Consider the following 13847-nt stretch of genomic DNA (forward strand, 5'->3'; position numbering starts at 1 on the left):
CGATGAGCAAATGGACGACGGTTTTGACAAACTTTGATACTGTTGACTCCCTCTGACGTTTCAACTATTGTCTAAGGGAATCGTAGGACTTGGAGCCTCAATGAACACGATCGCACCCCTTTGGAGAGCAGTGCGACAAAATTATTTTTTCTCTCGTGTACAGGATAGAACGACTAGGAACTGCTGAAAATCTTTCGACAAAATCTGAATGTGTCCAAAGAATCAAAGAATGTCATAGGTTGCTTATTCTTTTTCAGTCATCTGTTTAACACCCTCCTTTGGAGTGATAATTGAGGGGTGAAATACTGACACATTCGTGAATAAAATGGCAAGGGATAAAAAATATTCAAATGTGTGTGAAATCTTATTGGACTTAACTGCTAAGGTCATCAGTCCCTTAGCTTACACACTACTTAACCTAAATTATCCTAAGGACAAACACACACAAACCATGCCTGAGGGAGGACTCGAACCTCCGCCGGGGCCAGCTATACTGGCCGTGACTGCAGCGCCTGAGACCGCTCGGCTAAACCCGCGCGGTGGCGAAGGATCTGTCTAATAGCCCCCAGTTAGAGAAAACCCTGGGTGGCACATGTCCACATTTACTGAGAATTTTGAAAGTGTGCCTTTACAGAGAAACCGTCCAAAGTAGCCTAAGGCACCTGAAAGTATGCTACTACTTGACACTCAAGCGATTCCAGTTGTGTGTCTGCAAGCGCCTCAGACTACTTCACAGGTTGTCTCTCCATACGTGTATTTTTAAAATTCTCAATAAATGTGGGTGGGCGCCACAATGTGGAGGTCTTTTCGTTTTATGCACACATGGGTCGGATCACGTCACAGGAGAACGCAAAACAAGAGAGCTGTAAAAGCAAAAGTACGATTTGCTCGTTCAGATCACGTTCAGATTTCGTCGAAAAGCCCATAATCGTTCAACCTGTAAACGAAATCAAAAATTTCTGTCACGCTGAGATCTGCAGAAATGTGATCACTTTTAATGTGGATTGAGCCCCACAATGTCCTTAGAGAAGGGTTGAAACTCCCGAGGGTGTCAGCAGTACTCATCGTGCCGAATTGTGCTCAAACTCTGTGGGAATCAACTCTGCAGGGAAAGGGGTGGTTGCACTGACTCCATTAATACCAATCCCTGAAACCTTTCGTGCTGAATATTAGAGGCGTGGTGTCTGGTATGTTTTCCTATGCCACTCTTAATGAAACCGCGTGACGTCAAAACTGAGCGTGGGTGGCTCTGGTCTCCATTTCAGAGACGTCAAAAGAAGGGGTGAAATGTGGGTAAGTGGGGCTGCGACTATTTTAGCATGGTATGACACGTCCATGGTAGCATTGGACAGAATTGTGGTGAAATGTAGGGCCAACTAATCCACCTTCAAAGTCATATGAGCTTCTGTGCTGTGGCCTCTTTTTTTTTTTTTTATTCGTCGATAGCTTGTTGTTTGAAATGTTGTCGAGCCCGAGGGTGGCGTCCAGGGTGCTTCGCGTTTGCGTTGGTTACACAGGAGGATCGTACACTCCTTTAAGGATTCTAAATTCTTAAATTCGGTGAATATTCACTCTAAATATAGAAAATAACGTATTTGTTACCCCTGGAGACCGTTAGATCGGCAATCTGCAACTGTTAACGCATTTCGGGTTTCTCACTTGATCATATGGATCACTTTAATTAATTTTGTTGTCGCATCATTGGAGATAGGCAACGGCCTTGCTGCAGTGGATACACCGGTTCCCGTGAGATCACCGAAGTTAAGCACTGTCGGGCGTGTCGGCACTTGGATGGGTGACCATCCAGGCCGCCATGCGCTGTTGCCATTTTTCGGGATGCACTCAGCCTCGTGATGGCACTTGAGGAGCTACTCGACCGAATAGTAGCGGCTTCGGTCAGGAATACCATCATAACGACCGGGAGAGCAGTGTGCTGACCCCACGCCCCTCCTATCCACCTCCTCAACTGAGGATGACACTGCGGTCGGATGATCCAGGTAGGCCACCCGTGGCCTAACCACGGAGTGATCATAGGAGATAAGTAATTACCATCTTTACGGTTGACCTTCAGTAACCAAATTAGCCACATTTTCAATTAGAATACAAAATAAAATTATATCCTAACGTGCTTTTTATTCTAAAAAGGAGACTGCAGTCTTTATTTTTTTCTCCATAGAAAGGGTCGTCATGGAGGAACGAAGCTAAGCACACTAGTAACCATACGCCCAATAAAAATCTTTAAGTTACTACGGAAAGATGCCACAGCAAAACGTTGTATCATCGGCAAGCTTTACAGCGTGCTAACGACTTCCTAGGTTGTTACAAATACTGAGAGATATTCGTTGAAAATCAAGTGGACATATACAGAATGAAAAACGCAAAACGAAACCGAAAATTTTTTCAATTTATTTGGAAATTTTATGTATCTATGAAGGCTCTGTTTCCTTAAAAGGCCCCCCGACTATCAAATAAAGGTAACATTAAAAGGAAGTGGTGAAATTTAGTGTTGAGGAATGTCGAGGTACTGATTTAATGGCACAATTCAGCTCTGATAGCAAATGAAGTACGTTTCTTATTGTAACCGTAGAACATGTCTTGACTGAATGCTGTGGAGAAAGAATTACTTCGCTAATTTGACACATTATCCATGAAAACGACTTCTTCAATAGGGTAAAGTGGGGTACAATCGGGTAACTAATATTCAATGTCCTCTACCACTCCGATATTGTTACATATCAAAATAGCTTCAAATAGCAGTTTCTGAAATGTTTTCCCTTGACTTTAAGTCCAGGACCCTGGTTCATATCCCTCTTCCAGGAAATCGTCTCCAAGGACAAAATTTCGTTAGCTCGCCGCTGTACACAATGTTTTGCTCTTAAAGTACATTCTCAAAAACACTTTTCCTAAAATTAAGGCCTATATTTGATGTTAGTAGACTTCCTTTGTCGATGAATGTCCTCTTAGCCTGTCGTAGACTGATTTTTGGTCTCCTCGCTTCGTCCGTCATGTCTTAGTTTGCATGCTGGGTAATGGTTTATGGAAAATAAAATTCTTTAAATGGACCGGTTTACCCAGAGTCTTAACTTTAACCTAATGAAGTACGTTTTAGATGAGTTGGAACGTCAGCTACGCTCTATACCCCTTCTTCCAACATCACAATTTATTTGGTTTCGGCCGTTGAGGAAGACTGGTCTGCGATTCCTCAACTGAAATTCAGACACGTCGCTGAAAATGTCCCCAGCAGAGCTCAAACCATTATGAAGGCGAAGAGTGGGTACACACTATGTTAATGTCCTCTAATAGATAGATAATGATGTGAGTAATTCCCTCACCTTTTAAGGACGGGTACAACAGTGAATAAAGGACATCGAGTCCAGCGATAATCATGACTGACATTGACACTTATTTTCAATTATTTGAATTTTTCGTAGGCATTCATAGTGTCACGGTTCTTTTTTGTTAGGTGCAAGTACTTTTGAACCGGATGGGAATGAATTAAAAGGCAAGTATTCGATGCGGAGTGCCTTGAAGTACAACGTAACTAAAATTGCCCCATCCCTTCCAACAGAGGAATGCGAAGGTTCTAGTCCTAGCCTTGTCCTTGTACCAACAATGCGAAACGTTGAAGCACAAAGTAATTGCGGTATGAAACGAAGCTTTGCTACACGAACCTCAGAAACAGACTGCCATCTGCAGGACAACAGTTAATTAAGCGCATCAGAGGCGGAAGTCTTCTTACTGGGCCAGATCGATGTCGAAAGCACGCTCGCTCAATTAATTAACGTCAGCTCACTTGAGCTTCTGGTAATACCAGTACTGTGTCTGGTATACGAGTCTTCTGGAGCAAAAACCCAGACTAATAGTCTTAGCTGGGTGTTAATTATCAGTCTGGCTTCAACATTCATAAGCACCACTGGGACGCAGTGGACTAAAGACTAGACCACCATCAGGAGGGCAACTCAGTTATCCTTAAATAAGAGATCTGTCATCGGTTAAAAGCCGAGATAGCTCTTGCTGACAAACTTTGGCTCATTAGCGTCTCCGACATTTCTTAACGACCAGTCCTTCAACAAAACGATGAAAACTAACATACCAAATTACAGTTCAAAAGTGTCCGAAGGTACTAAAAGTATTATCGAGTAGGTCGAGATCCAAATTCTATATTCCTAAACGTTTTTCAATGCACAGTTTGGCCGCATGTCAAAGGAGTCGTTATCATTTTTATTTTCATTTCTTATAAATGCTGATTTGTAATGTTCCAATAGTGCGATGAAATAACTTTCTTTTAATTATATTTATGACAGGGTCTGTGATTTTCGTGGTCTTTATAGTGATTTTAACCTTTAAGGGAGAAGTGCTAGGCTTGGTAAATGCAGTTGACCAGAGAAACTCAAAGGTAATAATTCTGACAAATTCGTAGCAGAAACAGTGGTGGACAAAATATGAAAACACCACACAATACGTTACCATAACTAATACGGTGTAGGGAACCGGTTGGAATTCAAAACATCTTCCAGAAGCCTCGGAAGGGATAAATGCAGGTATCGCATGGTTTTCATGAGAATCTCGTACCATTACTCCTGCAAAATAGTGGCAAGTGGTTAGCGATCACGCACGCATCTCTCCATAGTAGACCACAAAGGCTCAATAATATTGGGAACTGGTGAATTTGGTGACCAGGAGAGATGCCACAACTCATTCTCGTGCTCGAAAATGAACCCAGGATGATGTGAGCTGTGTGAATAGGGGCTCTGTCGTCTTGGGAGATATGATCACCATTGGGGAACAGACATTGTACCGTAGGATGGACTTTATCAGCCAAGAACCTCACATAGCTCCTGGTAGTAATGAGACCTTGCAGAGTAGGAACGGGGCCCCTGGAATAATACGATATGACTCCTCAAATAATCGCCCAACCGCAGTAATGTTTCACTCTTGGAATCAGTCAAAAGCTGTAAACAATTTTAAACAAGGCACAAACGATCAAATGATTTTCTTTTATTGATCTATAGTCCAGGCTTTCTGATTTCAAGACGAATATGATAATTCCAATCCCAAAGAAAGCAGGTATTGACAGATGTGAAAATTACCAAACTGTCAGTTTAATAAGTCACGAAGGCAAAATATTAACACGAATTCCTTACAGACGAATGGAAAAACTGGTGGAAGCCGACCTAAGGGATGATCAGTTTGGATTCCGGACAAATTTTTGAAACACGTGAGGCAATACTGACCCTAAAATTATCTTAGAAGATAGATTAAAGAAAGGCAAACCTACATTTCTAGCATTTGTAGACTTAGAGAAAGCTTTTGACCACGTTGACTGGAATACCCTCTTTCAAATTCTGAAGGTGGCACGGGTCAAATACAGGGAGCGATGGGCTATTTATATACAGATGGTAGTTACAAGAGTCGAGGGGCATGAAAGGGAAGCAGTGGCTGGGAAGGGAGTGAGACAGGGTTATAGCCTATCCCCGATGTTATTCAATCTGTATATTGAGCAAGCAGTAAAGGAAAAGAAAGAAAAATTCCGAGCGGGAATTAAAATCCCCGTAGAGGAAATAAAAACTTCGAGGTTTCCCGATGACATTGTAAGGACTTTGAAGAGCAGTTGAACAGAATGGACAGTGTCTTGAAAGGAGGATATAATATGAACATCAACAAAAGCAAAATGAGGATAATGGAATGTAGTCGAATCAAGTTGGGTGATGCTGAGGGAAGTAGATTAGGAAATGAGACACTTAAAGTGGTAAAGGAGTTTAGCTATTTGGAGATCAAAATAACTGATGATGATCGAAGTAGCATCATCCTCATCATCTGCCTAAAGGTAGGTTTTCACATGGTAGTTCTCCAGGCTGTCTGGTCTTCTGCCATCCTCTTCAGGTCTGCATAATTTCCTATTCCCTTTATGTCGTCGAAGTAGAGAGGATATAAAATGTAGACTGGCCATGGCAATAAAAGCGTTTCTGCACAAGAGAAATTTGTTAACATCGAGTGTAGATTTAAGTGTCAGGAAGCCGTTCCTGAAAGTATTTATATGAAGTGTAGCCACGTATGGAAGTGAAGCACGCCGGCCGGTGTGGCCGTGCTGTTCTAGGCGCTTCAGTCTGGAACCGCGTGACCGCTACGGTCGCAGGTTCGAATCCTGCCTCGGGCATGGATGTGTGTGTGATGTCCTTAGGTTAGTTAGGTTTAAGTAGTTCTAAGTTGTAGGGGACTGATGACCGCACACTTTCAGTCCCATAGTGCTCAGAGCCATTTGAACCATTTGAAGTGAAACATGGACGATAAATAGTTTCGACAAGAAGAGAACAGAAGCTTTCGAAATGTGGTGCTACATAGGAATGCTGAAGATTAGATTGGTAGACCACATAACTAATGAGGAGGTATTGAATAGAATTGGGGAGAAGAGAAATTTGTGGCCCAACTTGACTAGAAGAAGGGATCGGTTAGTAGTACATGTTCTGAAGCATCAAGGGATCACCAATTTAGTATTGGAGGGCAGCGTGGAGGAAAAAAAACGTAGAGGGAGGCAAAGAGATGAATACACTAAACAGATTAACGAGGATTTTGGTTGCAATAGGTACTGGGAGATGTAGAAGCTTGCACAGGATAGAGTAGCATGGTGGAGCTGCATCAAACCAGTGTCTGGAGTGAAGACCACAACAATAACAGTCCTGGTGTATGTTTTCGGCTTCACTATGTCCTATTACGTGCACTTGCCTCACTAATAAGTGGTTTCAGAATCAGCTCTTCCTGCAATTCCATGATTTTGGAGCTACCTTCGTTTTGTTTTTGTACTGACAGCTTTCGTTAGTGTGACTTCTAGAGCTACTTTTCCAACCATAGTCTTATTTTTTGTCAGTCCTCTTCAATGTCTGCCTGTCATGATCACTCACTATACACGTCCCTTTCCCTGTATGCCGTATAGGAACAATGGTTCGTAAGGAAGGTTTTTGTGTATAATTTATAAATATTTTGTACAAATTGGCTGTATTATGACGAACTAATACAGAGTTGCGAAAGCGATGCCGCTGCCGCCTACCGAACAGCCGTCATAATTCGAGAGAGCAGCAGTGTCTTGACGCAGCAGAAAGCGTGAGCAAATTCGCATTCGTATATTACTATAATTGTAAAGCAGTTGGCTAAGCGGAATCGAGTGCTGGCTGAGTAACGTTTTCACCTTTCTTTTTGACCTAGCATTCACCTGACAATTATGTGGGTGTTCACCAGAAACGAAACGTGGCTCGGACTCTACGTTACACTGTTGACCTCCTTTCCCCGGTTGGATAACTGGTTAGGAATATGCAAGCCGCCGAATTGACAAAGAGTTAACTGAAATCGTTTCAGGAACAATCCACAGTGAAAAACATGCGAAACTAAACCCTTTGATTTACAATTACTATACATAAACTAAAATACAGCATGGAATATACTTTGATTTCATTTATATAAATAATTTTTCCCACCAGAGCAGCTGATAACTCATTTTTAGTTTCTTGCTTTCCTCGAGTCACAGAGATGCAAACGCGGTTCTCCGCTTGGTGGTGCGGAAAATTTTACAAATTTGTAAGCTTTCAAATTATACAGAAGACTGGTAAACGAATATCCACTGGCGAGAAAAAGATGTAGCCTCTTTATGTGTCATAGACATGGGCATGATCTTCGTGAAATAGGTTCATCAATTTCTTGCGAATGAATACACGAGATTTGCAAATATTTCTACAGACGCCTTCTGATGACCTCACCCTTCGTGCCCAGCAACTAACTGTACTTCTGTCGACATCAGGTGCTCCATAGACCTTACACAAGCATTTGTGAATATTCCCCAAGATTTCTTCCTCCTCAGTGAAAAATTCAATGACGTACCTTGGTTGTAAAGTACATCATCTACAGACGCCATTTTGAAACCGTCCTGCAGCTTGACTGTCTGTCGGAAGTGACGGAAACCTGGCAAGCTCATTCAGGAGACTTCAAATGATGCGTACGTGACGTTTGGCATTCGTAGAATTGTTTATGGCTGAGGAAATAAATTCGATGCATATCTTTCTGGGCAACCCTCGTATCTTGGACCCTTCACTTAAAGAATATGTTACGTTCCAGGGCTGAAGGCGTACATAGGTTCCCTAGAAGGCGCTGTCAGAAAAATTGGCGTCTAGGTTCCATGGGCATGTAGTGGGCATAAACCACAGAAATAAGACCTGTGATAAGTTGTGGGGCTATAGTACAGTGGAGAAAAGCACAACAGAAGATGACTGCCAAGAAGTTGGCAAGGTGCTGAGGTTAGCCTACTTACCCTGAACAGGTAGCTTTAGCAGCACACTCACAGTTGGGCTGTCGAATATGATGGACATGCCCCCATTACACCTTTTACAGTGCCCCCATTCCAATGAGGAAACAGCAAGAGTATACCGGTTAAAAACTGGAAATAACCGGAAACATTTAGGAAATCCAGAATCGCACAACATTATAACGATTGTGTTGAAAACAGAAACTGTCGGCGAAGTGCTGCATGACTACATAACAGCTTCCATCTGCTTCAACAAATCTTTTAGTGTAATCATTGCAAGTAGGGAGCAGCGGAAGAACGAACATCGACAGCGGTCAGGTGACGTAGGTTTACTGATGGATCTAAAACAGATGAAGCTTTATCGACACGGTTATATGGGGTACTGCACGGACTAGAGCGAGCAATCTGTCTAGAAAAGCCGATCAAGGTTTTCCAGGCGGAAATATCAGGATTGAGAACAAGCTGGTCTGGGACACTTTTGATATCAATTTCATATGCTTAGTAATTAAAAGGGTGACATAATCCCTTAACCTATTGTTATACTAGTTGATTTTGGACCCCCTGAGGATAATCCGTCCTTCTGAGAACCCCTACGGCTCCTCCTCCCCAGCAAGGCTCCGGCACTCAGAAGAAATGTTCAGGGCGCCCTAAGGAACATGGAACAGGTCAGTACTGGTCTCCGACATACGCACCATCCCAGCTCATTCCGGTGTGGTGCAAAGCGCTGCAGTCATGGACTGTGCGGCTGGTCCCGGCGGAGGTTTGAGTCCTCCCTCGGGCATGGGTGTGTGTTTGTCCTTAGGATAATTTAGGTTAAGTAGTGTGTAAGCTTAGGGACTGATGACCTTATCAGATATGTCCCATAAGATTTCACACACATTTGAAAATTTTTGAACATTCCGGTGTGACTGCAAGGACAAAGTGTTGCATGGATGAGAAGCTAATGGTTCGAAGTGCTTAATATTTGTATAGAGGGATCATTGTACAGTGACTGGCGTGTTGAGCTAGATATTGAAAATGCATCGAGAAGTGTTAGAGTGCCGTTTACATGGTTGAAGTGGGATGAACTGTGTCGTGCAGAACACTACATCAATCAGCAGATGATCTCCGAGTGTTGTTCATCTTATCGGCCCCTGGACATCCACTCTATGGCGCAGCACTCATATTGAGATCTGGAGGCTGGACCATTCAACTGCAACGCCCCACCATAAAACTTGTTCAGCTTATGGACGGTGCTATCCCTTATGTAGGAAAGACTGAACTATGAGCTGTCATGTGTTCAAGCTTCGTATAAAGACATTGTAACCTATCTCTGTACGTATAGTGTGCATACACACGATTTAGAACACTGCATCAATACGATGTGAAACGAAGGAGCTAAAGGAACACCCATCAATATGAAGGAAATATCCGCCGAAATCAGTGACTACTAGGAAACTTTATCTCCTAAATTCTGTACAGGTGTGAAGATAATCTAAGAACTAGCTGAATTTTTTATGCAGTGCATCCTGCTTGTGACTGTTGAATAAAAATGTGTACTTTTATTTTGTTCATATCTTTCATAATAATGTTACCGCTGCCAGCATTTTCACTGCAATGTGTAGAATACCGCAGCAGCACCAGACTGTCTGAATCACTTCGTAACCACAGTCAACGTCTTCAGTCGTTGTTAAACTGAATTATAGATGAAACTTTTCAGGTATACATACCAGATGGCCCGCGCACACCATCCTCCGTTGACGTTAGTTAATCCCAGGTACCACAGACACCGAAAGGATTGCTTAAGCAGAACAGTAAATGGGAGAGAGAGGAGACCCTGCTAAACATAATATAGCTCGTCGCTAGAAAACTTGCTTTCTGTAGGAGGGCTGCCATGTTCGATTCAGTGACTTGAGAAATATGTCTGTGTAGAAGAATGATTCTCCCTGACTAAATAATACATTCAAGGGCCATAGTATATTAATTATCTGTTTCAAGGCGCATATCAACTATAAAAGCAAATTTATTAATGACACATTATCCATCAATTTGTGCTTCACATTTGGCAGTATTACATATGCGCTATTATATCTTTGATCCCAATAAAGAACAATGAAGATAATGAATATCATAAATTATGTTCCTTTAAACCTATGTTATAGACTTACAGCTCTTTATAATTGCATAATGCACAATATAAATTTTCAAATTCCTGTAGGTATTGTTGGACGCATTGATGTAAGCGTCTCTCTCTATTAGCTTGGATACCTCTTAACATTTCTGCAGGTACTGAACCGAAAGCACAATGTATTCGTTCTTTTAACATGTCTGGATTATCCGGTTCCGTTACGTAAACTCTGGCTTTGATATAGCCCCTTGAAAAAATCCAAGGGATTTAAATCAGGCGATCTCGCTGGCATTCAAATGCAACACCACGAACTATCCACCGCTTGGGTTATACATTGTCGAAATATTCCCCTTGCCCTTCTACAATAATGAAGTGGAGCACTATCGTGCTGAAACCGGTGCTTCAAAGCTAAATGAAGTGGGATATCATCCAAGAGATGCCTAAGATTCAGCTCACTCTTTTGGAATTGAAAATACAGCGGAACATTTAATCTGGGAGCCGAAAAAACTGGTCAAGTGATGTGGTCTCCTAGAACTCCTCACCATAAGTTAACACCCCAGTGCGCTTGCTTGTGATGTGGTCGTAAAAAGTAAGTTTTTGCAGGAGACCAGTGATTTAAATTGGCTCTGTTGACAGTGGCGTCATTAGAGAAATAACATTCATCTCCCCATAAAATCTGCCTGGTGAAACCTGATTGTTGCCAACTTCATTGGAGAGACGTCTGCAGAACGATACCCGATTATGGAAAATGGCTCTGAGCACTATGGGATTTAACATCTGTGGTCATCAGTCCCCTAGAACTTAGAACTACTTAAACCTAACTAACCTAAGGACATCACACACATCCATGCCCGAGGCAGGATTCGAACCTGCGACCGTAGCAGTCGCGCGGTTCCGGACTGAGCGCCTAGAACCGCTAGACCACCGCGGCCGGCCCCGATTATGGAAATCGTTTCCATGTGGCTTTACTGCAGTATCCTTTGTACCGTAGATCTCGATATCCCCACGTCCGCTACAGCTCTTCTATGTCCTCTTTATGATGAGAAATAGGTATTTCTGGGGGAGATACGATGACTTTCGTAATATTAAAAAATAATGATCATAAGAGTATTATTATTGTAATAGCTACAAATAGTATTGCAACCTAAATGCAACAGCACGATTAGACTTTGGTTTGTACTACATTGTATATACGCGTCATTTTCATGTAATCTACGTTTACCGTCTCGGGGGAAGTCTTCCAAAATAATAGCGTTTCGGGGAACATGGGTTGCGACGCGGATTGGTCTTTCCACGACACGTTGTATCTGGAAAGCTTTCTCGGTTGTTAAACGCATCTCCGTATTCGCAGAAGGTAGACGTCGCGTTCGGAAACGCTGTGAATATACAGCCTTCGGGCCTCAGCTGCATTGTGGTGCTTCTCTCCATAAATCTGTATCATATTTGTGTAGTCTTCGCTAGAGTTTATTGTAGTTGTTACCCGTCTGACCGTAAACCTGACTCCAATTACAAATAGATGGCCACGCGACCTTACCAGAGCGGAACAAGGAGGAAAACGCACTTACATGGCAGCACAGCTCGGTGGCGGTTCGCTTGTACGTGCACTTCCCCTTTGGACAGCAGTGACGTGGCAACCGTTCTTGCAATATACTATGTGGGACACATAACAGCTTAGTTGTGACATATTTTCTGTAATAGTCTATCGCACACCAAAATCTCATGTAGTCGGTATCATGCCAGGATGGGTAGGACATCATAACTCTGTTGTAAGTGTCTGGTCCTCTGGTGGCGGGGAAAAGACCAGAAGAAGCAGAAGAAGAATGAGATACTGCTACGCGATAATGCGCAGTCGATAATTGTAGGTCCATCCAACTGCTGCAAGACAAATGTTCTCATGCCATGGCAAACACTATTGGTTGTAGTCCGCTTTGAGGACGTACGTATATTTAAAAAAATGCTGTCTCAGCTCACGTAATAGTTACTGCCAAATATACTGCAGAATGTCATGGTGCGAGATGCACACAGAACAGTCAAATTCTTCCGCAATAAAAAGTAAGGTCAAACATTACGTTCATATTCGGTGATGTTGCTGTAGAAGATAAGGATAAAATTCTACAATATTTCTGTTTTGGCAGTCATAACAGGGTTGACGAATTTCATTTGACTTGTTCCAGAATCCCAAAACAGTTGGCGTGGGATAATGCAAATGTCATTATAGCTTTCAGTCGAAACAATTTGAATTCAAAACACATTTACTGGGCGCATGTGGGAAATAACATTACATTTAATAATATTGTAAAGGTAGGTGCAAATTTCTGGAATAAGACACACTATGGGTTTCTCATTAATAACAAATCAAGGAAACTGAATGTCAGTAAGTGCAGGCGGAACGTGCGGGAGTTTCTTTACTAAACGGATATGAAAAATATGATGAGTACATTAGTTTACATTACATCATGGACTAGTTTACACGTACGTCAGGCACTTAGCCGGACAGTATAGGTGTGCATAGACATAGATGGAAAATTTCAACCTCTCGAACGACACGTTAAGGACCTAGAGACATATGCCAGACCCTTTTGAAACTGATCTATGACTTAGATGCTAGGGTTCAAGAACTAGAGACGTACAGCAGGGTCACACTGAGAAAGAAAGTAGGCGACTTAGCTATAACACTTGATGCTGTTGTGTTGGGAATCTCGGTCTCGGATTTTACCATCCAGATACTCGTTAGGAGAAACCTCCTTCCCAGGCACAAGTTGAAACTTTTCCTCATCAGGAAACGCAATTTGAGTGATACACACGTCCTTCTGAGGCAGAGTTTCAACAAGTTTCTGGAATGATGCCTACATAAAAGGTAGCGATTTATGGAATCGGAGCGAAATTCTTGGCGTCAAATACCTGGAGAATGGAATATATTTTTCAATACTCTCAGGTAGGGCACTGACCTGATCCTTCTCCATACCGAAATTAACCAAGAGTTCAACACGAAAGTTACCCTCATACCCACTTAAATTTTGAAACAGAACGGTTATGTGTAGCGATAATTGATATTTCAAGTTTCATGTCATGGGCGGAGCCACGAAATTTTCCCGTAAGCTCACAATGATCCCTACGAGGAGTTCCCGTTATTCCTCCTAACGGGAGCCCAAAAATACGATAGTCAACCGCGTTATTCTGTAAACCTTCACTCTCCTTCAATTTGGTCATGGAGATGTTGCCGCTGCAAAACTTATCAACCTCCCATGAAAGCCGGTCGCTGTGGCCGAGCAGTTCTAGGAGCTACGATGCTGCTACGGTTACAGGTTCAAACCCTGCCTCGGGCATGGGTGTGTGTGATGTTCTCAGGTTAGTGATGTTAAAGCAGTTCTAAATCTAGGGGACTGATGACCTCAAATGTTAAGTCCCATAGTGCTTAGAGCCATTTGAACTATTTTTCTGAATTTGTTT

General features: G+C 42.4%; 1 protein-coding gene and 1 pseudogene across 1 annotated transcript in view; both read left to right on the top strand.

Annotated features, from left to right (window-relative positions):
• Positions 1-13847, top strand: part of LOC126284307 (RYamide receptor-like) — a 1455467-nt gene that overhangs the window by 236081 nt on the left and 1205539 nt on the right. The window lies entirely within an intron of this gene.
• LOC126285562 (5S ribosomal RNA) lies at positions 1711-1827 on the top strand (annotated as a pseudogene).

The sequence above is a fragment of the Schistocerca gregaria genome, chromosome 8 (genome assembly GCF_023897955.1).
Source record: "Schistocerca gregaria isolate iqSchGreg1 chromosome 8, iqSchGreg1.2, whole genome shotgun sequence".
In the NCBI taxonomy this organism is placed as follows: domain Eukaryota; kingdom Metazoa; phylum Arthropoda; class Insecta; order Orthoptera; family Acrididae; genus Schistocerca; species Schistocerca gregaria.